The sequence below is a fragment of the Nerophis ophidion genome, linkage group LG14 (genome assembly GCF_033978795.1).
Source record: "Nerophis ophidion isolate RoL-2023_Sa linkage group LG14, RoL_Noph_v1.0, whole genome shotgun sequence".
NCBI lineage: Eukaryota > Metazoa > Chordata > Actinopteri > Syngnathiformes > Syngnathidae > Nerophis > Nerophis ophidion.
The window spans coordinates 14,701,075-14,713,812 of record NC_084624.1 but is presented as its reverse complement, the minus strand read 5'-3'; the positions used below and the strand labels follow the sequence as shown (position 1 = coordinate 14,713,812).

The following is a 12,738-nucleotide window of genomic DNA, read 5'->3' as shown; positions in this document are numbered from 1 at the left end:
TTTCAGGTACAAAAAACTTCACAATGACACAAAATAAACACAACAGTTAAACCTCACACTAAAAACAAGACATTGACTTGTACGTTCAAAAGACAGAATAGAACAAGTCAAGACATGCAATGCCATCTACAAAATGTTATGTAAATGTTAGTCATTACACACGCGGCTATGGTTTTGATGTATTTGTTACAGACATGTTTACGTCAAGTAACATCACATGGTTCCATTTGCACCTTTCAACAAATCTGAAAAGGAATATTAAGAAGTAAAACTTATATTTAATCCTACCTCTTCTCCGAGCACACGGTGACTGTACATACGGGTCGAAAAATGTTGACCTAATTCAGCATTTCTCAAAGTGTGGGGAATAGAGACATGACAGGTGGGGCGCGAGGAAAGGGAGGACATTTTTTTATTTTTGATTTTTTTTTACTATGCTTTCATTTTCTATACACACTGTAAATCACTTTGTGATTCTGTCTGTGAAATCCGCCGTATAAATAAATGTAAATTACTTATTTTTCCTGTAGGCTTTAAATTTCTCGGCAGGAGCGAAAGTTTGACAGACATAGCAACAGTAACTTTTGCAGGCAGGGCTAAGAGGAACAAACTTTCGCGCGGATGGGTAGCAGGCTAATGTGCGGACCACAATTACACAAAATGGATACATTTGCAACTCGCACCTCAAAGGTCTGCGGAGAAACAAAAATATGACGGGTCTAATCAACCAAAAAGTCAACCTAAAAGAAAATATGGCGAAGGGTATCTTGCTCTTGGATTCACGGCAGCGGAGGTGGGGGCAGAGGAGAGACCCCTGTGTGTTCTTTGTCTAAAACGGCTAGCAGCAGACAGCCTGAGACCCAACAAAGCAAAGAGACAACTCGAGACCACACATGATGTCCAATAAATTGTTTTGTTGGGGCGATGGGGGTAGGTGGGCCTTGAGTCTAAAGTGCTGATGACAGAAAAAAAAAAAGTTTGAGAAGCCCTGACCTAATTGTACGGATCTCACTTTAAACGGCAAACCGATCATTTAAATGTTTTCACTTGGAATATGAAACGAGGAGTAAAATGTACAATATTATCAATTATTTCACAAGGACATGTTTTAAGGATATTGTACAGTATCATTAAATCTAAAATGAATGTGATCACTTTCAGGATCATTTTATTTTTAGCCAGTAAACAACTGTTATGTACTTTTGAATCGGGTTTTCCCCTTTAAATAACACAAATTATAGAATTTTACAATATTCATTATTATTAAATATTAAATGTGCCAACTAGTTTTACGGCATACATCATTCCCCCTTTACCCATTTGTTAAAAAGACGAAAGTTGATGCGAACGCCTACGTGCTGTCAGAAAACTAAAAGAAGAAGAATGCCTTTGTGCAATTACTGCTATCCTGGCACAAGTTATAAAACAAACAAAGTTACCAAATTTTTTTTCTGAGGAGACAAAACGAAAAAGAAAGAAAAATAATAAATCAATCAATAAAATGCATCAGTCAAATAGTACAGGCAACTTCGTTAACATGGAGCCACAGACAATTTCATTCAAAAAGTCCCAATTGCTAACATAAAGATACAACAACAAATAAAGGCAAAGAAGGCCTAGTAGGTAATTACAACAACAGACAAAGTATTAAAAATATCGGTCCAATAACTGCACAGGGATGGGCAGAGCCAAAACATGTGTAGCAAGTAAGCTGGAGACTGTTGACACTGAAATAAGGCTATATGTGGCACAGATACAAGATTTATAAACTCTACTTAAACCCCCACTTAAGAACTTTCAGTTTTGGTTTATATTGGCCGCACCAGTGAACCAAAGCGATGGCGTTTTCCCAAAAGGAAAACCACATTTACCATGAGGACTAGCGCATATAGCGTCCAACTGACACGATAATGCCACAATGATTCTGTATTACTGAACTTTCCACAGTAGGAACCTACATTCGTTTTCTACCACTTATTCCCTTTTGGGGACGTGGGGGTCGCTGGCGCCTATCTCAGCTACAATCGGGTGGAAGGAGGTGTACACCCTGGACAAGTCGCCCCCTCATTGCAGGGTCAACATAGACGGACAACATTCACACCAACCTACATATTTTACTCAAACCTTATATTTGCAGTTTGAAGTCACTGCATTGTTTTTTCCTTGTACAGTTCTTTTGAGTTTGTTGCGTGGTTGGTCAGTGTGGAACTGCAAAGTATCGCGCTGGTGGGTATTTATTGCTACCACACAAATTTCCAGTAGCTAAAATTAGTATTATTATTCTGATTTGAGCATTGAAAGTCACTTACTAGTTTAGCAGGAACAGATCCAAAGCAGCATTGGTCTAAAATCTCTTGTCTTTTGACCTCACGCAAGTTAGTGAAAGTCGTGCCATTGTTGATCCTTGATTGTCCCTCCCTTTTTTTTTTTTTTTTGAAAACCCGATTCAAAAGTACATAACAGTTGTTTACTGGCTAAAAATAAAATGATCCTGAAAGTGATCACATTCATTTTAGATTTAATGATACTGTACAATATCCTTAAAACATGTCCTTGTGAAATAATTGATAATATTGTACATTGTACATTTTACTCCTCGTTTCATATTCAAAGTGAAAACATTTAAATGATCGGTTTGCCGTTTAAAGTGAGATCCGTACAATTAGGTCAGGGCTTCTCAAACTTTTTTTTTTTCTGTCATCAGCACTTTAGACTCAAGGCCCACCTACCCCCATCGCCCCAACAAAACAATTTATTGGACATCATGTGTGGTCTCGAGTTGTCTCTTTGCTTTGTTGGGTCTCAGGCTGTCTGCTGCTAGCCGTTTTAGACAAAGAACACACAGGGGTCTCTCCTCTGCCCCCACCTCCGCTGCCGTGAATCCAAGAGCAAGATACCCTTCGCCATATTTTCTTTTAGGTTGACTTTTTGGTTGATTAGACCCGTCATATTTTTGTTTCTCCGCAGACCTTTGAGGTGCGAGTTGCAAATGTATCCATTTTGTGTAATTGTGGTCCGCACATTAGCCTGCTACCCATCCGCGCGAAAGTTTGTTCCTCTTAGCCCTGCCTGCAAAAGTTACTGTTGCTATGTCTGTCAAACTTTCGCTCCTGCCGAGAAATTTAAAGCCTACAGGAAAAATAAGTAATTTACATTTATTTATACGGCGGATTTCACAGACAGAATCACAAAGTGATTTACAGTGTGTATAGAAAATGAAAGCATAGTAAAAAAAAAATCAAAAATAAAAAAATGTCCTCCCTTTCCTCGCGCCCCACCTGTCATGTCTCTATTCCCCACACTTTGAGAAATGCTGAATTAGGTCAACATTTTTCGACCCGTATGTACAGTCACCGTGTGCTCGGAGAAGAGGTAGGATTAAATATAAGTTTTACTTCTTAATATTCCTTTTCAGATTTGTTGAAAGGTGCAAATGGAACCATGTGATGTTACTTGACGTAAACATGTCTGTAACAAATACATCAAAACCATAGCCGCGTGTGTAATGACTAACATTTACATAACATTTTGTAGATGGCATTGCATGTCTTGACTTGTTCTATTCTGTCTTTTGAACGTACAAGTCAATGTCTTGTTTTTAGTGTGAGGTTTAACTGTTGTGTTTATTTTGTGTCATTGTGAAGTTTTTTGTACCTGAAAATCAGATATCTCGGCCCCCCAGACACATTTTTTCCTCTAAATCTGCTCCCCAGGTCAAAATAATTGCCGAGTGTGACCGTGTGTGACCGTGTGTGACCGTGTGTGACCGTGTGTCTTGGCTACCACTCTTTACCGCATCTCTCCATGAACCCCGAAAAAAACATCCGACCAGGAGCGTTGGGTTGCAGTGCATTGTGGGTAGGCGAGTCTTGTACATGATCATGTTCTGTCGGTTCATTTGCAAAATAAACCAGAGAGCACAACTCAGCTTTGATACAAAATGAAAGTAAAAATAAGACTGAGAAGATCAAAATAATTGTCAAAGCAGCATCAAAGTTGTTGAAAGAACTATCTTGGTACCGGGTGCAAGCTGTACTACGGAGAGTAGACGTGACGGAGTCATGTTACCACATTCCAACACCCTGTTAATGGTCCGGTGGAATGCCAGAAGTTTGATAGCAACCGAACATGAATTAAAGGGATATATTAAAAATATGAAAACTAAACCACGTATAATTTGTATTCAAGAAACAGGGCTGAAGCCAAAATTAAACTTTATAATAAAAGGATATATAACGATTCGTAAAGATAGGAATGAAGGGTAAAGAGGATGATGTGCCACATTTATCAAAGAAGATGTAGTCACGGGTAAAGAAACAGCAGAACCTTTAGCAAAAACATTTGTTAAAGTGCACAGTAATGATAATTTGAGAAATGTGGAAAAACAAAAGAGAGAAAAAACAATGAGTTTAAATATTGGGGAAATGATGGAAGACAACGTTAATAGCTTTACCAACACTATGGATATGACATTTTCTTTGAATGAAATGGTTCGAATTTTGAAAAAGGTTAAAAATACGTCACCGGGGAAAGACCTAGCGGGTTATCAAATGATCAAAAACTTAGGTGGCATCGTCAAAGAAGTGGTCTTGAAATGATATGACAGGATATATGAAGAAGGAGAATGACCGGCAGAGGGGAAAATTAGCGGTAACAATTCCAATATGCAAGTCAGGGTAAGACCCGGAAGAGGCAGGAAATTATAAATTTGGGGAAAAGTAATGGAAAAAAAAAAAAGATTAATGAAAGACTAGTATATTATTTAGAGTCAAAAGAAATAATCAAACAACTAACAAAGTGGTAAATAATGTTCAAGACTGGGGAACGGCTTGAGGTTTAAGATTCTCTGTTGGAAAGACAAAAGTCATACATTTTACAAAGACAAAAGTACCAAACAAGCTCCAAATAAAAACTCTAAGGTGAAAATATAGAAGAGGTACAAGTATTTAAATATTTAGGAATATGGTTTGATAAAAATATGAACTAGTCAACCCACATCAGCAAAATAGATTTGATTAGATTAGATTAGATAGTACTTTATTTATTCCTTCAGGAGTGTTCCTTCCGGAAAATAAAAAAATAGGGGAAAAAGTAAAAAGGTGTTAAATATAATGAGGTCTTTGAGGGGTAATGATTGGGGGGCTGATAGGTTAACGTTGAAAACAATACATGTATATATTTATAACTTTAATTCCATCTGTTATTGATTACGGATGCATTATTTACCAATCTGCTTCAAAAACATGACTTGGGAAAATAGACCGGATCCAGTCACAGGCTTTAAGGTTATGTTGTGGAGCTACTACATCAACCCTAGTGCCAGTATTACAAGTAAAAATGAACGAAAAACCTTTGGACAAGAGGAGAGATCAACTCTCAGCAGTTTATCGGGCAACTTTAAAAGGATCCAAGCAAGGATATCCGACTTGTCCAGTGCTACCAATCTGCCAAGAAAAAGAGAAAACAAAAAAGAATAGTTTTGGGTGGATTATTGGAGACATATGTAATAAAGTTAAAATTGACAATATTAAAGTTAGTCCTACGGTACCAATGCCTGCAATACCACCGTGGATGTTTGATAACCCAAAAGAAAACATGCAATTACTAAAGAATAGAAATTTAAATAGTTACCGGATAGAAAAATGGATTGAGATATGATATATACGGATGCATCAAAAACTATATAAAAAAAAAAAAAAAAAAGGTAAGAGCTGTAGCAGTTATCCCACAAGGAAACATAGTATTAAATAAAATAATCAGTGATAAACTATCTGTTTTTACGGGGGAATTGGTAGCAATTTATATGGCAGTTAACTGGATAGAGGAAAACAAAGCAAGGAAAGTAGTTGTGTGCTCGCAGTCCAACAGTGCATTGATGAGCATAAAAAACATAGCATCAGAAACAAGACAAGATTTAGTTTATGAAATAGTTCAGGCAATCTATAGAATAAATAAAGCGGGAGGTGTGGTAACATTTCTTTGGGTTCCTTGGAAGATATTGTAGGATGGAATTCACAACACATAGGATATAAAGGATTATACACGTATTTAAAAAACATTGGGTTAAATAAAAGAATATAGAGTAGGGATCCATCTTGATCCACACTCCATTTCAACCAGAAGGTTGCTTGGCGGAAACAACCGCCCACCTCCGGAATCAGTCCCCGCCCATTCCCCTTAGGCGCGAAATTCATTTGAGCGAAAGACATTGGAATGAGAGGAGCTCTTTAAAGCTCCTGAGAATCTTAAAAAGCTTACAGAAAACGAGAAAAACTTACAGCGGGTGCCTGTCGGACATTCACCGTCGTTTTCGATGATTTCCCCTCGGAGCAAGGATTCGATGTCTGGAGTCTTTGGCGCAATCAAGCCTTCTCCTCTGCCTGGAACGGCCGTTGACGGACCCGCCAGCTTTAAGGGAGACCAGTGAGCAAGAGATGTAAACGGAAAATCTGTAAGTAAATATATGTATATATGTATCGTATACCGCATGTTTTTTTTCTTGTAAAATGAGAATCATTTGACTCACCAGACTGCGATTGTGTTAAAACGATCGCGTTAGGATCTTACGGCAAATCCTCTATGAAACTAAATAATGAATACACATAATATTAAATAATTTGAAGGTTTAAACACACCTCGAAAATCATCTTCCAACTTTGTAAGACCGTTTAAGCAAAGTTCATCGTCTTTCACTTCGTCGTCATCGGCTGTTAAAAAAAAAAAAGGTATTACATCGTCGTACAAGTGCAATGCTTTTAACGTTTAAATGCTTAAATGGAGTTAAACCAATGTCTAATAACATGGTAAAGCAGAGGTAATGGTGTGTGTGTGTGTGTGTGTGTGTGTGTGTGTGCGTGTGTGTGTGTGTGTATGTGTGTGTGTGTGTGTGTGTGTGTGTGCGTGCGTGTGTGTGTGTGTGCGTGCGTGTCCTGTTGATTCAAACGGTCATAAACATTTAAACTGTCAGATGGGAAGTCAGTAAAAACTGAACCCTCCTTTTGTCCCCCAAACTGACCTGTTGATTCAAACGACCGTAAAGACCAGTTGCTACGTGACACTGTGTTCTGCGATAGTTTTTTCCATCTGTTTAAATATGTTTTCGTGAGGTACGGAAGTTGTTTCAGTGCGTACGAATGTGTGTGTGTGTGTGTGTGTGTGTGTGTGTGTGTGTGTGTGTGTGTGAAGTGTGTGTGTGTGTGTGCGTGTGTGTGCGTGTGTGCGTGTCCACCAAAAACTTCCCAATCCACGGTAGATAACGATGAAAATATCGAGAAAGGGCTTCCGTCTCTTCTTTCTTTTAGCTGAAAACTGAATACGATTTAGAAACACTCGACTTTTTTGCGGAGCGTCAATGTAAGTTTTATTATTTTTATAAATCGAAACAGGCGTTTCACTAATCATGACCGAATCGAACAAAGTCTTTACGCTAACGTATAAAGCTCCAAATAATGACTAAGCCTTACACCGCCTTTTGTACCCCTCCTCTGCGTGTGTGTGTGTGTGTGTGTGTGTGTGTGTGTGTGTGTGTGTGTGTGTGTGTGTGTGTGTGTGTGTGTGTGTGTGTGTGTGTGTGTGTGTGTGTGTGTGTGTGTGTGTGTGTGTGTGTGTGTGTGTGAAGTGCGTGCGTGTCCACATCTCCACACGTAACATTCCCAGCCATCAATACATCGAAATCTGGAAGTTGTTTCAAACGATCGTAAACATTTAAACTATCAAATATATGGTCACATGCTGCTCAGATGACATTGCTTTCTTAAAAAAACTGAACCCTCCTCTGTTCCCTGTCAGGTCTTAACTCCACCCTCTTCCTGGTTTAACCACTCCCACCGCAGGTCTTAACTCTGCCCTCTTTCTGTTTAAAACTCCACCCTCTTCCTGGTTTAACCACTCCCACCGCAGGTCTTAACTCCACCCTCTTCCGGGTAAGCCACACCCACTTGACCTTGACATTTGAACCTGACATTTGAACCTGACCTTTAACCTTGACCTTTAACCTTGACCCCTCATAAATCATTAACCTTTGAACTTGACCCCTCATAAATCATTGACCTTTGACCTTGAGGGTCATAAATCATTGTTTTATGGGGGGTCATAAATCACTTTTGACTAAAGGTAGGGACTTAACTTCTCTCAGGCGAGAGTCTAATTCTGGCGTGAAAACCAGGTCAGAGTCATGTGCTGGTGTGAGAACCAGACTGGGAGCAGTGCAGAACACCGGTGGTGGAGGACGTGCTGGAGGTAATGACCTCGCGAGTCTGAACACCGGTGGAGGAGGTCTAATTGGCCGTTGAGACTTGGCCGGGGGAAACACAGGTGGAGGAGGTCTACAAGGCCGTTGAGACTTGGCCGGGGGAAACACAGGTGGAGGAGGTCTACTAGGAGGAGCTAAGCGTTTAGCGGGCCGAAAAACAGGTAAAGGTGGCCTACATGGAGGTTTTTGTTTAGCAGTTTTAAGAACAGGTAGCGTCTGCGCTACCTCCGCAACACAGCTATAGGCCATAGCCCCCCCCCTCCAGACGGGAATCCCAGACCCGTTCCCTGTGGTCAGGGACTGACCATAAGGGAGGGTGGTGGGAGGTTTGGAGGCGGGCAGACTCCTCCCCTCTATATTGTGCAGGTTTATAATTCGAAGGCGAAAAAACACTAGGCTTGGGCAGGGAATGAGGCTTATAAGGTGGGATAGAAGAAACAGTTGAATGAGACTGAGTAGAATAAAAAGAAAAACATTCCTGATTATGTACTTTATCAAAATTCTTATTGTTAATAGAAACTGGTGGAGAATGAGAGTCAACAATATAAAAATCTTCATCAAAAATATCGACAACAGGGGGCGGTGTTGCGTCACCGGTAAATGTACCCCTCATGTCATCACTACAGTCTGAGATGGTGTCATGGCGGCCGAAGGAATGATTGAAAAAAAACCAAGCAGGATTACCGGTAGTGGAAGGTGAATCCTGAATGGAATGATAGTTGCTGTGTCCATGGGGAGGAATAAGTGGTGCTGGAACATTACTGCCGCGCGGGGGACCTCTCCACTGGACCCCCCGCCTCTTCGGGGCAGCGCGAACGGCTTCGGAGGAGACTTCAGGACCGCAGTCGAGTCTTTCCTGCTCCCAAGCCATGAGCTCGAACCACAACCCTAAGTCGAAGGGCTCCTCCCTCTGGTTCGACGCGAGGGAATTCTTTTTTGCTGGGACTCTACTGTTACGACTGGTTGGCATAGTGATGCCAAATTGGTCCCTTCGTGGATGCGTCGGCATGAACACAGCAACGGTAAGTGTAAATGATTTATTACACTTAACAAAAACCGACTATGAACAAAAACACTGGAGCTAACAGACAAAAATAAACCAAGGGTGCTAGCATGAAAGCTAGGAATAGACAATACAAAAACTATACTTGGCACGAAGCACACAAAAAGGGTAAACAAAACATTCAGCATGAAAGCTGGAAAATAAAGTGGCTTGGCGTGAGAGCTAGCGAGAAAATACATACATAGAATGAAGAGAGTCGTCACTGTTGCGGGTGGGCAAATTAGGATCCGAGAGTGAGTGAACAGAAAAGGTGAGCTTAAATAGGAGGGTGATAATTATTAGCAGGTGTGCGGGGTGAGACTAGCAGGTGGACTGATGAGTGACCATGGTGACAAAGCAAACAGGAAATAAGGAGTCGGAGAAATATACAAAATAGAAAAATAAATAGTGTAGATCTGAGCAGCAGATCGCAACAAATGGGAAAGAATTCCACTTTCAAAGCTTCAACAATTAGTTTTTTCTCAGTTCCCAAACGTTTATTGAGTGTTGTTAAAAGAAAAAGTGATGTAACACAGTGGTGAACATGCCCTTTCCCAACTACTTTGGAACATGTTGCAGCCATGAAATTCTAAGTTAATTATTATTTGCTAAAAAAAAAATAAAGTTAATAAGTTTGAACATCAAATATCTTGTCTTTGTAGCATATTCAACTGAATATGGGCTGAAAAGGATTTGCAAATCATTGTATTCCGTTTATATTTACATCTAACACAATTCCCCAACTCGTATGGAAACGGGGTTTGTAGATGCCATAAACACTTCCTGTTCCTCACCATTTAATGTGTAATTTGTGAAATCATTACTCTGTACCACTAGCGTCTATGTTATGCTTCACATTCCGCAATGACGACGACTCATGCCGATACAGAAACAGGCGATAGCAGACGTGTGTGCTGCTATGTCGGGAGGAGTCTGGGCTACAAAACACGACCAGCGGCGTTTGTCACACACGTAATGCTGGGAAAAATCCATCTGTTAACGTCCTCTTGCGGTTCTCAATTTCAGAGTTGCACATTTTCGCTTTCATGCGCTCCTAAGAGGGAAGGATAATATTGTGAACAGATAAAGCTTCCACTACCTGTGGTGTCGTCTGCTGCTCCGGTCCCCGGAATCACAGATTTGCGTGGTCGAGTGTATCTCTGTTAGGCTGCTGAGGATTGGAGGAGTAGGTGAGTGTGTGTGTGTGTGTGTGTGTGCAATGAACACTAGCAGACAGAGCGAGAGAGGGAGGTGGGCAGTCTTTGTCCATTAATCTCCTCTTTTTAATGATGATGACATATTTCATTTGCAGGCGCCTCTCAAAGCACCCTAGGACTTCTAAATGCGTCCAAATATATACTGTGGCATGCATGAAGAAATAGAGATCAATTTTAGACAATAAAAATACGTACAGTGGGGCAAAAATTTATCTAGTCAGCCACCGATTGTGCAAGTTCTCCCACTTAAAACGATACATTTTCATCATAGGTACACTTCAACTGTGAGAGACAGAATGTGGAAAAAAAATCCAGGAATTCACATTGTAGGAATTTATTTGTAAATTATGGTGGAAAATAAGTATTTGGTCAACCGTTCAAAGCTCTCACTGATGGAAGGAGGTTTTGTCTCTAAATCTCACGATACATGGCCCCATTCATTCTTTCCTTAATACGGATCAATCGTCCTGTCTCCTTAGCAGAAAAATAGCCCCAAAGCATGATGTTTCCACCCCCATGCTTCACAGTAGGTGTGGTGTTCTTGGGATGCAACTCAGTATTCTTCTTCCTCCAAACACAACGAGTTGAGTTTATACCAAAAGGTTCTATTTTGGTTTCATCTGACCACATGACATTCTCCCAATCCTCTGCTGTATCATCCGTGTATCCATTTTGGTATAAACTCAACTCGTGGTGTTTGGAGGAAGAAGAATACTGAGTTGCATCCCAGGAACACCACACCTACTGTGAAGCATGGGGGTGGAAACATCATGTGTGTTGTTGATAAATGGCTTTCGCTTGGCATTGTAGAGTTTTAACTTGCACTTACAGATGTAGCGACCAACTGTAGTTACTGACAGTGGTTTTATGAAGTGTTCCTGAGCCCATTTGGTGATATCCTTTACACACTGATGTCGGTTTTTGATGCAGTACCACCTGAGGTATCAAAGGTTCGTAATATCATCGCTTGCGTGCAGTGATTTCTCTAGATTTTCTGAACCTTTTGATGATTTTACGGACCGTAGATGGTAAAATCCCTAAATTCCTTGCAAATACTCGTTGAGAAATGTTGTTCTAAAACTGTTCGACAATTTGCTTACAAATTGGTGACCCTCGCCTCATCCTTGTTTGTGATTTACTTAGCATTTCATGTAAGCTGCTTTTATACCCAATCATGGCACCCACCTGTGTCCACCTGTGGGATGTTCCAAATAAGTGTTTGATGAGCATTCCTCAACAAACACTTGAGGAGTGCTCATCAAACACTTAAGAACACCTGCTGTCTTAAAAACATTAGCCAGTATTGCCTGTTGAGGGGACTGGGTGCGGGCGCTTGACGGCCGCTTGTGCGGCAGGTGAGCTGGAGAGGATGGTGACGCCATGAGACGGCCTGGCGGAGATGAAGAAGATGGTCATGCCGTGGAACGTCCCGCCAGAGACGAAGAAGATAGCTACGACGTGGGAGGAGCCGCCAGAGACGAATAAGATAGCGACGGCCATGGACGGCCCGCTGTAGACGAATAAGATGGCCATGCCGTGGTACAGCCCGCCGGAGACGATGAAAATTGAGACGCCGCGGAACGGCCCGCCAGAGACGAAGAAGATAGCGACGGCGTGAGAGGAGCCGCTGAAGACGATATCGCAGTGGGAGGAGCCGCTGAAGACGACGACGAAGGCGACGTTGCGGGTAGGAGCCACCGAAGACTACGTCGGCACCGTGGGAGGAGCCACCGAAGACTACGTCGGCGTCGTGGGAGGAGCCACCAAAGACTACGTCGGCATCATGGAAGGAGCCGCCGAAGACGGTGACATCATCGTGGGAGGAGCCAGAGCAGCAGGCGGCTGGTCTGGAGGCGTGTCCAGAGCCGGAACAGCAGGCGGCTGGGCTGTCGGTGTCTGAGGTGGCCTCACTGGTAGATGTGAGAGCTGTGCTTCCCCTGTCGCACAGCCGACTTTAGCTCCTCCCTCAAGGGACGGATCCCAGACATCCCCAGAGGCCAACAGACAACAGGGATAAGTGGGAGGGAGCTTGAAACGAGGCATAACATTTATTTGATTTGGCCAACAGTGCTAAAATCTTGTCAAGCCTCTACATTTATGAATGTTTTATCCACATCCATGCCGTGCTGGAAGAAGACAGGTGTACTTACCATCAATAACGCATTTCTCAATATGCAGTAGAGTTTTCATCAACATTTATTATTTTATCATTCTCCAACTCTTTATAT

At 41.5% G+C, this 12,738-nt stretch overlaps 1 protein-coding gene across 4 annotated transcripts in view; it reads right to left on the bottom strand.

Annotated features, from left to right (window-relative positions):
• The window catches only part of ndrg4 (NDRG family member 4), a 104,687-nt gene extending 94,160 nt beyond the window's left edge, over positions 1-10,527 (bottom strand). For 3 of the 4 annotated variants that reach the window (XM_061919913.1, XM_061919916.1, XM_061919915.1), the window contains exon 1: positions 10,393-10,527. The gene's annotated coding sequence lies outside the window, so the exon portion shown is untranslated. The remainder of the gene's footprint in view (positions 1-10,392) is intronic. The other variant, XM_061919914.1, reaches the window with a different exon arrangement.
• Between the last annotated feature and the right edge of the window lie 2,211 nt (positions 10,528-12,738).